A 15745-nucleotide genomic window follows, 5' to 3' on the forward strand; every position below is an offset into this window, starting at 1 on the left:
TAATGGGAAGAGAAAGAAGAAATGGAGAGTAGTATGTACAAGGAGGAGGGCAGCCAGGAGTCCTAAGGGGAACTGGAGAGGAGGGTGTGTTGGTTGTGAGGATGAGGAAAGATGAGCTGGGCGGGGGAGGAAAGGGCATTGATGGGTCAGGTATTAGGTGCAGAAGATAAAGGGTGTAAGGAGGGAAGAAGTGAGAAGTTGAGTGTTGACAGCAGAGGGAGAGAGTCCTGAGCTAGAGCTAAAAAAGAAAGCCAGGACCTGGGTAGGGACTAGAGACAGCAGGGATAGGACAGGACAGGATGTGGAGGGAAAGGACTTGTGCACACGGAGGTGAGGCCAGCCAAGGTTGGTGACTTAGGACAGGCCTGGGAGGATATTGAGAAACGCCACTGCTTAGTCACTGATGCTTCCTCTCTGACTCTAGAGAAGTGACTGCTACACAAGGCCTGAATGACTGATTTTATTCCTTGATTTTCTGCCTTGCTTCAGCTACTGAGGGTCTCTGAGAATGCAGCCAATGCATGGGAGCAAGAGACACCAAGGAGTAGGAGTTCTGGGAGAGTCCAGTTGCTCAGCTTCTGCCCATGTCCCATGGCCTTCTCCTGAGAGTGGACCTGAGTCTTCCAGATTCTCTCCTTGAAGCTGATGTAACACCAAACCTATAATGGAAGAAGAACATGGAGTCTGACAGAGGAAATAGGAAGTGCCTGGAGTCACAGCCTGATGCTGAAACTTTCATGCATCTCTTCATCAGGAAGTTCCCATCCATTGACATATATATATATATATATATATATATATATATGTATATATATATATATATGTCATATATACATATACATATGTATATATTTATATAGATAGATAGATAGATAGATAGATAGAAAAACAAAGAGATAAACAAAAAAGAGAAAGAAACAAAGAAAAGAAGGAAGGTATTCTAAAGAGATATTTACTTCTCCCAATTTGACTATGGAAACAGTAGTCCCCAAAGTGATGGGAATTCCCCTAGATTTCCCTGCTAGGAGAAGGAAAGGCTGAAGCCAGAGGAACAAGTTGTCTCCTGGGAAAAGAACTCACACAGTTCTGTGGGACTGTGAATGTCAGTCTGTGTTCTGGTCAAGCGAGGCTTACTCCGAAGACCCAGTAGAAAATTCTACAAGGGATGGAACAGTGAGCTACACCCCCAGCCACAATTTGAGGAGCATGTGTGGCAGCCGTTCCAAGATGGCACCCGGGACTGCAGCCAAGTCTTATGACTTGCACCTGACTTCCTCATACACCTGAAAATAAGCCACGACCATCGTGAGAACTGCACAGGTGCACCATGATGCAAGATCAGACCATATGATGAGTGATGATTCTGGCCAATGGACTGCTGTTACATGGACTGGGCTGATGGGGCATGGTTGAGGGGTTATATAAGGGATTGTGATTGGGGGCAGAGAGATACGCACCCAAGAGACTATTCCTAGAGAGAGATTCATGCATGCATGTTGAAAGGTTCCTAAATAAACTGCTTTGAGAAGAATGTAGTGTCTAGTGTTGTCACTCTTTTCTGCTGGTTGGAATCAGAGGCGACACCACAAATGCCTGACACCATGAGCCTTCAACTCCATCATTCTGTGGCCATCTGTCATGTAAGCTGTCCAGACTCCACCCCCACAGTTACCTGGCAATATCCAGGTATGCTCTTCTCCACAGTTACCTGCAACAGCAAGGTAGCCCAGCTCACTATAAAAGAGGCTGCTTGGCCCCTCTTCTCTCTCTTGCTTCTCTGCTTCTCTTGCTTCTCTTGCTTACTCTCTAGCCCTCTTGCTCCCTCTTTCCCCCTCCTTTCTCCCCTCTCTCCACGTGGTCATGGCTTCTCTCTCTCTCTCTCTCTCTCTCTCTCTCTCTCTCTCTCTCTCTCTCACTCACTCTCTCACTCCCCACCCCCTCTCTGCTTTTTTTTTTACAACAAATGCCTTAAAATCATGGACCACCTCTGGCCATCAAGATCCTCCATGTTGGAGCAATGGAGCAGACTTCCCTCTAACAAACTGCAAGTCTAATCTCCAGCCAGAAGGCCTTCCTGTATTCCAGGCATGGCCATCAACAAACCCAAACAGCCCACAGAGCTAGCAGCCTGAGCTAGCCAGACTCTCTCATCCCACAGTCACCTGCTAGAGCTTTCCCCCTACTCTCCCTTTGGCCCCCGGGCCAGAGTGAGACCTAGGGTCTGTTCTCACCTCTTGCTCAACATACAGTGGTCTGGGATGTTTGAGAGCAAGAACCTTTTGTCCCTGACCCAAGGCAGCCCAGGGACCCCAAAACCAGTTCTTCCGCTGTACCCAGCACCTGCTTTGTTTGACTCTTTGTACTCTTTTGTTTCTATTTGGCTGATTCCAGTCCTGAATTTGATTACATGCTGCCATCTACTTCTTTTGGGTGTATTTGCTTCTTTTTTTGTTCTAGAGCTTTCAGATGTGCTGTCAAACTGTTAATGTATGCACTTCCAGTTTTTTTTTTTTTTTTGGAGGCACTCAGAGCTATGAGTTTTCCTCTTAGCACTGCTTTCATTGTGTCCCAAAAGTTTGGTTATGCTGTGGCTTCATTTTCATTGAATTCTAAAAAGAATTTAATTTTTCTTTATTTCTTCATTGACCAAGCTATCATTGAGTAGAGCATTGTTCAGATTCCATGTATACTAAAAAACAGCCTTAGTCCCTAGTGATCTGATAGAATGCATGGGATTATTTCAATCTTCTTGAATCTGTTGAGACCTGTTTTGGGCCCGATTATATGGTCAATTTTGGACAGGGTACGGTGAGGTGCTGAGGAGAAGGTATATTCTTTTCTTTTAGTATGAAATATGCTATCTGTCAAATCCATTTGGTTCATAACTTCTGTTATTGTTTCCCTGGTCTGTACATTGTCGAGAATGTGAGGTTGAAGTCTTGCACTATTATTGTATGAGGTACAATGTGTGCTTTGAGCTTTAGTAAAGTTTCTTTTATGAATGTGGATGTCATTGCACCCACATTTGGAGCATAGATTGGAGCATTGAGAGTTCTTCTTGGTAGATTTTTTTTACTTGGATGGGTATGAAGTGTCCTTCCTTATCTTTTTGATAACCTTTGGTTGAAAGTTGATTTTATTTGCTATTAGAATGGCTATTCCAGCTTGTTTCTTGGGAGCTTCTGCTTGGAAAATTGTTTTCCAGACTTTTACTCTGAGGTAGTGTCTGAATATTTTCTGAATGCAGCAAAATGTTGGGTCCTGTTTACGTATCCAGTCTGTTAGTCTATGTCTTTTTATTGGGGAATTGAGTACATTGATGTTAAGAGATATTAAGGAATAGTGATTGTTGCTTCTGTTAATTTTGTTGTTAGAGGTGGGATTATGTTTATGCGGTTATCTTCTTTTTGGGTTTATTAAAAGAAGATTATTTTCTTGCTATTTCTAGAGTGTTGTTTTCTTCCTTGAGTTGGGGTTTTCTATTTATTATCCTTTGTAGGACTGAAATTGTGGAAAGATATTGTGTAAATTTATTTTTGTCACAAATATTTGGTTTCTCCATCTATGGTAATTGAGAGTTTTGCCTGGGTAGGTGTTTGAGTTCTCTTGGGGTCTCTATGACATCTGCCCAGGATCTTCTTGCCTTCACAGACGCTGGTGAGAAGTCTGGTGTAATTCTGATAGGTCTGCCTTTATATGTTACTTGACATATTCTCTTACTGATTTTAATATTGTTTCTTTTTTTTGTGCATTTGGTGTTTTGATTATTAAGTGATAGGAGGAATTTCTTTTCTGGTCCAATCTATTTGGAGTTCTGTGGGCTTCTTGTATGTTCATGGGTGTCTCTTTTTTAGGTTAGGGAAGTTTTCTTCTATAATTTTGTTGAATATATTTACTAGCCCTTTAAGTTAGGAACTTTCACTCTCTTCTGTATCTATTATCCTTACACTTGGTCTTCTCATTGTACCCTTGGTTTCTTGGATGTTTTGGGTTAGGAGCTTTTTGCTGTTTGCATTTTCTTTGACTGTTGTATCAATGTTTTCTATGTTATCTTCTGTACCTGAGATTCTCTCTTCTACCTCTTGTATTCTGTTGGTGATGCTTGCATCTATGACTCCTGATCTCTTTCCTAGGTTTTCTATCTTCAGTGTTGTCTCCCTTTCTGATTTCTTTATTGTTTTATTTGAATTTTTAGATCCTGGATTGTTTTGTTTGGTTCCTTCACATGTTTGGTTTTGTTTTCCTGTAATTCTTTAAGGGATTTTTGTGTTTCCTCTTTAATGTCTTTTACCTCTTACCTGTGTTCTCTTGTATTTCTTTAACTGAGTTATTTATGTCCTTCTTAACTTCCTCTATCATCATCATGAAATGTGATTTTAAATCAGAGTCTTGCTTTTCTGGTGTGTTGGGGTAAGCAGGATTCACTGTGGTTGTAGAACGGGGTTCTGATGATGTCAAGTAGCCCTGGTTTCTGTTGATAAGGTTCTTACCTTTGCCCTCCTCATCTGATTATCTCTTGTGTTAGTTGGTCTTGCTGCCTCTGACTGGAACTTGTCCCTTCCGTGGGCCTATATGCCTATGTAAGCACTCCTGGAAAGACCAGCTCTCTGCTGGGAAGGGTTTGGGTGCAGCTCCTGGGTGCAGATGGGACCAGAAGTATCCTGTCCTATCCGCTTTACTGTTCCTGTGCCCTGTGCACTCCAGGCCAATCCCACTTTGGACAGTTATTGGAGTCAAAGTGGTGATCTCACTTCTGAGCTTAGAAACAAGGACTCTCCTGAGAGACCAGCTCTCTCCTGGTAGGATCCGCATTCAGAGGGCAGTAGAACATCCCCAGCTCCCGAGTCCAGCGGTGACTTTTTTCTGTCAACTTTTCTATTTGTGGTCTGGAAAGGGAAAGGTGGGTCATCATCTTAAAAGTACAGTTCCATGGGAACCTGGGCACTAATTTTAGACAGTGTGGCCAAGCAGGGCTCAGGATCCTCATTGCTGGTCCCTGTGTTCAGGCTCCCTATGTCAGATCACTTGAACTCCCCACCAGGCATCCACACAAGCCGAGGAGTAAAACAACTGAGTAGAGCAGCTGAGTCTAGGTGCAATGATTGAGGTTGGGGACTCCAGTCCAGACTATGGCTCTTTTCTTCAGTACCTGCAGGATCCTGGGGTGACTTGAGCTTCCAAAAGACAACAAAGCCCAAGTAGCTCTTGCAGGGTGCTGACTGCACTGGCTACCATAGAACAGAAATCTGAGCTGTGTGTTCAGAGAGGTCCCAACCCCTGACTCCCTACATGTGACCCTCAGTCTCTACATCCACATTTTGAGTTTGCATTTATTTTTCTAAGTCTCTCCTAGGACACTCTGTTCACATGCCTTTGGTTTCCACTCTTGTCCAAATGCCATGTAGCACCCATAAAGGAAAGGTATTGCAAGGTGTGTGTAGTCTGCCCTCAGCCTGTCTCCTCTCTGTGTCTGCTAGCTTTATTGCAAAAGTAGCCTAGAGTTTACAGCAGTGAAATGATACACCTAGAGTTTGTTGCCTGTGAGTCACCCCAGTGCCCTTGCCTCATGCAGTACTTGGAAACTTGCTGCTAGGAACTCAGAGAAAAGTAAATGCTGGCTTCTCCTTTGTTTAAGTTAAGTTCTGTTTTGTGGTGTGAATGGTTCCCTTACCCACAAGGCCCTCACCACAAGTGAAACACAGTTTAAACACAATTGTCTCTGGGGTCTTTTAAAGTTTTTCATGTTTTCGATGTAAAGCAATACATCCTGTACCTTGGTCTTCAGATCCACCTCTTAGCTGATACTGTAATTTGATATATTTGTCTTCTTTAGGGTAAGAGTTTATGAATGATTATAAAAGAAAGTCACCCAAAGAGGGGTTACTTTAAATTGATTTTATATGAGCAAGAGAGTATGGACTTTTGTTCTGTTTTCAATTCATGAAATCACAAAGCGTTATTGTAAGTTTGACCTTCTGTGACCTTGATGTAACACAAATCTCATCCATACAAACAATGACACTGAATGATTTAAGTTGTGTGTTAAATGCAGTGGCCTACCAAGGACAGAGGATCTTCTGCAGCTGCAGATGTAGGTAGTGGTGAGTCACAGGTGGGTGCTGGGAATGAATGAATCTGGGACTTCAGTGAGAGCAGACGGTGCACTTCAAACACCAAGTCATCTCTCCAGTCCTCAGTTAAGGGTTGAAAAAAGTTAACTGATAAGAATATGAGCTTTAACAGCATCTTTTTATTAAATTCTAGAATTACTAATCAGAATGGCTCTTTTAACTGCATAGAAGTAAACTAAGTCTATGTAAAAACATCTTTTGAGTTTCCTCTTATAGTGATGGTGGACTTTAGGTCTGATTACTTTTGCTGTTTGATTTTTTCTGAAATTTGCAAATTATTTTTAAGTTTTTTTCATTAGTTTTATTTATCAAAACAGTTTGTGTATCCCTGGCTTCTCTACACTTAGCTTTGTAGACCATGCTAGTATTGAACTTGCCTCCCTCTACCTCACAGGATCTGGGATTAAACATGTTTACCACCAAGCCCAGGTATATGAAAGTTTGTTAGAATTAAGTATTAATAAATGCATATCTACTATTAAAGGAGACAAAGTAATCAGATGTGGCCTGTGTCAATATTTTGTGACTATTTGAGAAAATACTAACTCATGTCAATGTGACCTCTTAAGAACACTTTAAAAACACCTATCCTGTCTTAATATACTTCAGCTGACAAGAACAGTTAATCAGAAGCAAAACTACAAAAGCCAAAGAGCAGGGTTAGTCCACTTAGAGATTGTTCCTTAACTATGGACTTGGATGGATTAGACCTTTGTTTTAATTTGGGCAGGTGATGCTAAGTTTTGAGTTCTACAGCTTGAAAGAGACTTCCATCACGGAGTCAATTGTGCTAAGGTCTGATGGCCAGTTAGGGTCTGGGTCCTGTTACAACATCCCTGTGCCCTACTTCCAAGTTGTGGGACCATTCCCCATCTCTTCCTTATGTTTTCAGTATCTTTACGTTAGGACAAACCTCATTCAAAATCCTTTTGTATCACAAAGCCTTTTCTTTTTGTTACTAAGCTATTGTGCATTCACACCTATGAAACACTTCTGTGTTTCTTTCTAGAGTTACTAATTGCTTTCTGACTTACTTTCAGTTATAGAATCCTTGACATGAGTCACAACCTATTTCTCATTTATATCTTCAGTGTCTTTGGCTGGTCTCCTTAATCTTTCCGTATGATTTATATCCTCTAGATTAGAAGCCACTGAGATGGAGATAACATTGTGACAGGACTATCCATCACTACCACCTACACCAACACCTATCTGTCAGCACCAAGGACCACCTCCAAAATGTATGTCAATGAAGAATGAAATTCTCCCTCCCTGGAAAATAAAATCAAAATATGTAGAAGAACGAATTTAAGCTTATCCTTAACTAGCAAATAAGTGAGACTCAGACTATGGTTATTTTATTTGGCTTTGACAAATACTGGGGGTTAACCCCTAATCTACTTTTCTAACTGATGGCCTGGCTATCTCTCCAGTGATGTACCCCAGACACTTGCTGTTTCTCCTGGGCACGGGTGTTTGTCCATCTCCCCTCATGGCAGCTTCCTCTCTCTCTCCTCCCTCTTCTTATTCCTTCTCCCCCTCCCAGGTCACTGCAAACCCACCTACCTCTAATCCCTCCACTAACTGGCTGTAGCCAATTTTATTTAACCAACAATTTTAAATCAAGGTAGAAGTTTGCACAACAAAAGAGTATAAATGTGAGAAGTGACTCATAGGCTTAAACCCTCGAGTACAGAATTAACATTACACTACAATAGCAACAGACCAAACCTCAACAACAACAAAAAAAACTCTTATAATAACCAAAGTCTAATGCTTGGAGTATGACTCAGTTCCTCAATATATCTCATGAAATTAGAGTGTGCATCTCTCCAGTCTTGACACCTCAGGTCAGAGGTTGAACAATGGTTCTACAAGACTTATTATCTAGGAAGACACAAGCTGTTTCCTTCTTATCCAATTATAAACATAAAATGGCCAGAAAGAAGGCTAGGTAATATCTCGGGATTAGTACTAAAAGTTCCCACATACCTCTAAGGAATATTTCCTCTTGGAAAATCACAAGCTATGTTTGGGTCCACAGTGTCTATCTTTTGCGCATGTACATATATACATGTGTGCATGCTCGTTCATATATGTATGGAGACTACACATTACCTTTGGATGTCTCTCCTCAGGATGCCATGCACACTGTGTTTTGAGTCAGTCCATACTGAAACTCACCAATTCAACTATTCTGGCTGAGGAGGAAACCCCAGAGATGCACTTCTCTCTCTCTGTCATGCATGTGCCACCACAGTGTGCATGAGTTCTGAGGAGGGAACTCAGGTGCTCATGCTTGGAAGGGGAAAGCACTGTATGATTGAGCTCTCTCTTTGTTCCTTGTTCCTAACTAAAACGTTTATATAATTATGGGTCACTGAATATGATATTTCTATGCTTATGCCACACCCCTTGGTAGATCCTTACATGGCGAGCCAAGGACTGGTACTGTCACCAGTTCCTAACACAGTCTCCGTGTGTAGTGTGGATGTCTACAGGCAGCACATTTGAGGATTCATCTTTTCCTTAGTGTATCGCTTAGTGTATCACTCATCTTGTTACTCAAGCTAACATTTCTCCATGGTACATATTCCTACGATAGATATAATTTATATTCATCTTCTACATAATAAGAATAGATGTGTGATCTGAGGTTTCCTCACTTCTTTTTCTGATGTGCCCTCAGATCGCACATCACAGACAACAGAACTAGGTTGCACAATCCTTTTCTCTGTCATTCTTCATTATAGACCCTTCAGCCACTGTAAGCTCTAGTATGATAAGATTTCAAATGTTTCTAGAGTTAAAAGTATACCAAAGCAATATTATGAATTAAAAATTTTAAAAAGTCAGGAAACAAGAAAAAAATCAGTAAATATGAAAAGCTAGAAAAATCCACCCATGTTTCTGACTTTGCTGGCCTTTTAGCCTCCATTTTTAGATTTTTGGGGACAAGAATTCTCCTTAGCTCCCAAGCTGGACTTGAGCTGAGTATACTATCCACAATGGGCTTGAACTGTTATGACAATCTTCCTGCCTCAGCTATCCACATACTGGAGTTGAAGATCTGCCAAATATCCAGGTAGATTTAAAAGTTTTTATGTAATAAAAGTTATTCCAAAATGAATATATTAACTTGAATATATGTCACCTAAGATTAGGTATAAACCTTTTTTCAGTCTATGCTTATAGGGAAATTTTAGATCATATTAAAATAGAACATTGGCATTTTCATCAGAAGTCTGTATTTTGACTCTTAGACTGTATTTGGCAAAACCTATCAATGACAGCAGTAGGCTCTCACACCACTTTACCTGCATAAACACAGGTAACTTCAACTTCAAGAACTGAATTGTGGAGAAGTAAAGTGACCAAGTTGAATGAATGGATTTATATTGTTTGTTTGCTTTGTTTGTTCTTTTGAGAAGATATGACTATGCAGCCCAGACTGACCTTGTCTTTCGAGACAGGGTTTCTCTGTGAAGCCCTGGCTGTCCTGTAACTCTAGACACCAGACTGGCCTTGAACACAGAGATCTGCCTCCCTTTGCTTCCCAAGTGCTAGGATTAAAGGCACCACCACTGCCCTGTCCAGGCTGACCTTGAACTTGCTAATTCTTCTGCCTCAGCCTTCTCAGTACTGGGATTCCAGTTCAATCCATCACTGCTCACTCCTTGAGTTGTCTGATCATTTTGATCATTTTGGATTAAGGGCTGTCCTAAGTTGGGAGCTACTAATGTACAGACTTGGTCCTAACTGTAAGAATTATTGTGCTAAATTATGTGACCCTCAGAAAGCAAATTGATTTTAATAACAGTCTTCAGGGAAGGTTTTATTGTTTGAGATGAGATTGCCTCATCTCCGTTTTCCTTAATTTATTTGGATCATTGGTCCACTGAATTCTCTGTTACCTCAGGATTTTCATGTAATTCATCCTGCTTCTCTGATTGTAGATTTAGGCTGACCCTGCCAGCCTCCTGTGCCCAACAATACTCATCGCTAGCATTGATATGAAGAAGGTGCACAAGACTAAAAAGGAGCATCATTCTAGTGGACAGATAGGCACTGTGATGGCCAGGGGCTTGGATGAGAGCGATAGGCCCAGTCTCCTATGTTCTCATCAACCTCATATTACCAAGAACAAGAGTGAGAACCCAGCCAGTTTCCTACCTTTTTTGTATGTAAATGTCTTGATACCCAACAATAGACTCCTAAGATGATCAATCTGATAAAGGCAATTGCTGCAATTATGCATAGAATAATCAGCAAGGTACTGGAAGATCCTTTAAAAAGCTCAGAAAAAATATGAACGAAGCAAAAAAACACACCTCCATAAGCAAATTCTCTCCCTAGGTAAACCAAAGAACTCCTTTGTGAGGACTATTTACCAAACGCTGCTATAGCCATATTGGGGGCAGTATGTCACAGCAGGTGGCCTTTGAAGTTCACCAAACCCATTCTAGCCCTTGAGTTTCTCCTCTTGCTGTCTTTAAATAGGAATGTAGAACTCTTAACTACCATATCTACCTGTGTGCCACCATGCTACTCAGATAGGACACTGACCAATATACACATCGGTACCGGAGAGTGGGGTATTACTGTGACAGGCTATGTTGCTTGTGTGCAGAATGAGGACTATTCAATTTAGGATTAGGAAAGAAATTAAACATCTTAAGCTGGAGGTAGTGGGCTATACTAGTAGAAGCATTGAACACAGGAGTACCTAGAGCAATACTAATTAGGATAGCCTGGTGTAATAGGATTCAGAGGAGAAGAATGTGGTTGCTTATTGTCCCACTTCAAAAATAATAATAAAAATTCTCCCTCTAGCTAAGAATTTTGCATTAATAGCTTTGACAGAGATGTGAAAACATCTAAGTATTGACTGGGTCATGTGGTTGTTAGTGGTCACTCCTATACAGCTCTATAATGAAAAGGAGCAAGCTAACCAGGAAAAGTAAAAAAAAAAAAAAAAAAAAAAAGGTACAGTTTGAGGAGAAAAGGTGCACCAGGAAGTGTAATAACAAAGCCCAGTGCTCAATGAGAGAGAAAATGTAAAGAAAAGAAAGATTCTAAAAGTAATAAAAGAAGTTGTGGTTTCAGGGAAGGAGTCCACTCAGCTAAACTTCTAATCTGTCAAAAAGAATTAAAAAGATGGCTGACTAATGACAGAAGCTATAAAATATAGAAATCCAATGAAAGTGTATTTGAATGAGAGGCCATGTTCCAGCCTAAGCAAGCAGAAAACTTTGGCAGCTTTGGCCATGTGGTTCTGGCTTTAGAGTCAAGGATACAAGAAGAGGGTATGGAATCCCACTTCTCAGCTAAGTAAAGCTGCTGAGGCCATCGTGTGTCAGGGATGCCCCTGCATAGAGACCAAGAGAGGCCCTTGTGTGAAACTGTGAAGATGAAGCCTGGATTATGTTAGAGACACCAAGATTTTGGAGATGCTAGAGACATGACATATCTCCCAAGGAGATCTACTAACAAGTGAGATCCATCATAGGGGACAGAAGTCCATGGCAGGCAAACAAGGCTGATAGGATTGGCATTCTTAAGAGCATTTTGACATCAGACATGGAGATGCAGGGTTTGAAGTTTGACCTGCTGGTCATCCATCTTTCTTTGGCCAAGTATTTCCTTGCTCTGCTCTGTTTTCTCCCTTTTGGAATGGAAATGCATATTCTCTGCCATTGTATGTTGGAAGTTTGGGATCTGCATTTTCACTGTAATCTTACAGGGTGTTACTGTGAAGAGGTTGCATTGAGTCTTAAAGGAGACTTTGACCTTTTAAAAGGGATAGAGACTCTGATAGACTGTGGAATTGTTGAAATTGGACCGAATGCATTTTTACATTGTGATATGGCTACAAGCCTATGGGGGCGAGGGAGTGGAATGCAGTTGTTTGAATAAGGATGCCCCCCCCCCATAGACTCAAATATTTGAATGCTTGGTTTTTAGAGAGTGGCACTATGAAACGATGATTGTTTGTGTGCCATGGTAAGAGTAGGTACGGCCTTACTGGAGGACATGTTCCTGGAGAAGAGCTTTGCAGTTTCAAAAAGCCCATTTCTAGCCCAGAGCCTGTTACTTGTTTCTGCCTTTGGAACTGGATGTAGAATTGTCAGCAACCATATCTGCCTATCTACCACAATGATCCCAACCATGACGATAATGGCTTAAACCTCTAGAATCATATGCAAGCCTCAATTAAATGCTGTCTTTTATCAAATATGCCATAGTCATGGAGTCTCTTTAAAGCGACAGAACACAGAGCAAGACATCCTATTTCCCCTTAAGTAGCTTTAGGCCAGAGTGTTTTATCATAGCAATGGAATGAAATTAGAACAACACAATGCCAGATTCCTTGGACCTAAAACAGACTTCTGTGAATATCTTCCTGGAACTGGTCAGAGGATGGACCTCAGTACAAGACAGAGAAAACCAAAGATGGTTAATAAGTCTAGTAGTTGAAGAGTGCTGATCAAACATTTCAGAGATGTTCATGTGCCCAAGTGGATGGAACAGCAAAGCATTATGGGAAATGTGCAGAGTCCATGCTTCTCTGTGGGATGCAGGAGCTGCCATGTTGAGAAGCATAGTGAGAATGACCAGGGAGAGGGACACCAGTATTGGTAGAAGCTCAGGGATGCTGAGGGCTCAAGGCTGAGAGTGGAGTTAGGAGACTGTATTCCTGAGTCTCAGCCGATAAGGTACAGAAAATTCCAATCAGAATTGATTGTTAGGAGCAGTAACATCAAGGACAGATAATGGTCCATTAAGGAGTAAGGTCAGAAGGATTAATAGCCTGGGACCTGACTGCATAAGGGATCCATGGCAGACAGAACACAAAGATCTTAAATGCAAATAAATACATGGCTAGCCAATGCAGATATGGCTGGACTTTACTAATTAAAGGAAAAAAATGAAGAGGATTCTGAAAGCTACCTTCGCTGGGAAGAAGAAAATAGATAAATTCACAAAATTACAATTTTTTTAATGTCTCATCTTTGACACTCATAACTTTATTGGAATCATGTTGGTTTGTCTCTATTTCACAAGCTTATCGAATACCCAATAGATATTGATACTTGCTGGTTCTTGTGAAGAGACTCTAGCTCAGGATTAGAGCATTTGGATCGTGCTCATGGGAATATGGAAGGAAAGGATACCTCCTTTTTCTCAACAATTAAATATAATACGTGATAGTCTTTGAATTTGTAACTACCACTTATAAGTAGTTTTTAAAAATATTTTTCTTATTATTTAAAACTATTTTTAATTTAAATATATTTTGGTCATATTCTTCTCCTTCAGGTTCACCCAGATCCTCTCCTCCCTTCTCTCTACCTATACAACTTTAAGTTATTTCTCAAAACCCAAAGCAAAATCCAAAATTATCTAGAAATGCCCAAATTCTAGAAAACAAAATATAACATCAGCATAAAGAAAAAACAAAAATGACAGAAACCACCAGTGGCAACCAAATAAAAGCAAACACACACACACACACACACACACCACACACACACACACACACACACACACACACACACACACACACACACTCACATACACAAACCAAACAAAAAAAAACTGTGTCACTGCTTATTTATTGGTCAATTACTGATAATGTGATCTTCCTTGGAGTATTTGATATTACCAGAGTTATTTATTCAACAAAGAAAATTGATTTTGTCCTCTCTCAGCAGGTATAAATGACAGTGTGTTGTGAACCTTCACCTTAGTGGCTAGATTCATACTCATTCATTTATTCATTTTTTTTAAATGAAAGAAGAAAAGACAAAAACTATCACATTGAAATCAAACAAGATAGACCAACAGAAGGAAAACTGCCTAAAGTGGACACAAACAAGAGTCAGAGACAAACTTGTTCCTTTGTTCAGGAAACTCATAAAAACATTAAACTGGAAGCCATAATACAAGCACAGAGGACGTGGTGCAGTCGCTATGAATGCTCCTCCAGTACCTGTGAGTTCATATGTGTGTGGATCATGTTGACTTAAGAGGAGAAATCCTTGGTATCCTCAATCCCCCCTGGTTCTTACATGTTGTGTGCCTCCTCTTCCGCACCATTCCCTGACATCTGGGAGAAAGATGTGTTGAAGACATCCCATTTAGGGTTGAATGTTCTGTATAGAATACTTGCTGTAGTTCTCTATATTTAATCAAGACCTTTCTTTCTTCCTTTCCTTTCCTTTCCTTTCCTTTCCTTTCCTTTCCTTTCCTTTCCTTTCCTTTCCTTTCCTTTCCTTTCCTTTCCTTTCCTTTCCTTTCCTTTCCTTTCACTTTCTTTCTTTCTTTCTTTCTTTCTTTCTTTCTTTCTTTCTTTCTTTCTTTCTTTCTTTCTTTCTTTCCTTCCTTCCTTCCTTCCTTCCTTCCTTCCTTCCTTCCTTCCTTCCTTCCTTCTTTCTCTCTCTCTCTCTCTCTCTCTCTCTCTCTCTCTCTCTCTCTCTCTTTCTTTCTTTCTTTCTTTCTTTCTCTCTTTCTTTTTTTCAGGCACAAACATTTTGTATCAGAGCCAAGTCTTTATTAACAATAAAGAGTCTTCAGGAAGACTCTTTTTTAAAAACAAACAAACAAACAATTTTTATTAGATATTTTCTTCATTTACATTTCAAGTGTTATCCCAAAGTCCCCTATACCCTTCCCCTGCCCTGCTCCCCAACCAACCCACTCCCACCTCCTAGCCCTGCATTCCCCTGTATTGGGGCATATAATCTTCGCAAGACCAAGGAGCCTCTCTTTCCAATGATGGCCAAGTAGGCCATCTTCTGCTACATATGCAGCTAGAGACACGAGCTCAGGTACTGGTTAGTTCATATTGCTGTTCCTCCTGTAGGGTTACAGACCCCCTTCAGCTCCTTGGGTACTTTCTCTAGCTCCTCCATTGGGTGCCCTGTGTTCCATCCAATAGATGACTGTGAGCACCCACTTCTGTATTTGACAGACACTGGCATAACCTCACAAGAGACAGCTATATCAGGAACATGTCAGCAAAATCTTGCTGGCATTGCAGTAGTGTCTGGGTTTGGTGACTGATTATGTATGGATTCCCAGGTGTGGCAGTCTCTGGATGGTCCTTCATTCCATCTCAGCTCCAAACTTTGTCTTTGTAACTCCTTCCATGGGTATTTAGTTTCCCATTCTATGGAGGGACAAAGTATGCACAATTTGATCTTTCTTCTTTTTGAATTTCATGTGTTTTGCAAATTGTATATTGGGTATATTAAGATTCTGGGCTAATATACACTTATCAGTGAGTGCATATCATGTGAGTTCTTTTGTGATTTGGTTACCTCACTCAGGATGATATCCTCTAGATCCATCCATTTTCCTCGGAATTTCATAAATTCATTGTTTTTAATAGCTGAGTAAGTGTACCACATTTTCTGTATCGATTCCTCTGATGAGGGACATCTGGGTTCTTTCCACCTCCTGGCTATTATAAATAAGGCTGCTATGAACATAGTGGAGCATGTGTCATTACCAGTTGGAAGATCTTCCGGGTATATGCCCAGGAGAGGTATTGCTAGATGCGCCTGTAGTAGTATGTCCAATTTTCAGAGAAACTGCCAGACTGATTTCCA

General features: G+C 40.8%; 1 pseudogene; it reads right to left on the reverse strand.

Annotated features, from left to right (window-relative positions):
* Positions 1–485: 485 nt before the first annotated feature.
* LOC110288856 (UL16-binding protein 1-like) overlaps positions 486–15745 on the reverse strand; it is a 30320-nt pseudogene continuing 15060 nt past the window's right edge.

The sequence above is a fragment of the Mus caroli genome, unplaced genomic scaffold (assembly GCF_978045245.1).
Source record: "Mus caroli unplaced genomic scaffold, Mus_caroli_1 scaffold_9, whole genome shotgun sequence".
Taxonomy (NCBI): Eukaryota; Metazoa; Chordata; class Mammalia; order Rodentia; family Muridae; genus Mus; species Mus caroli.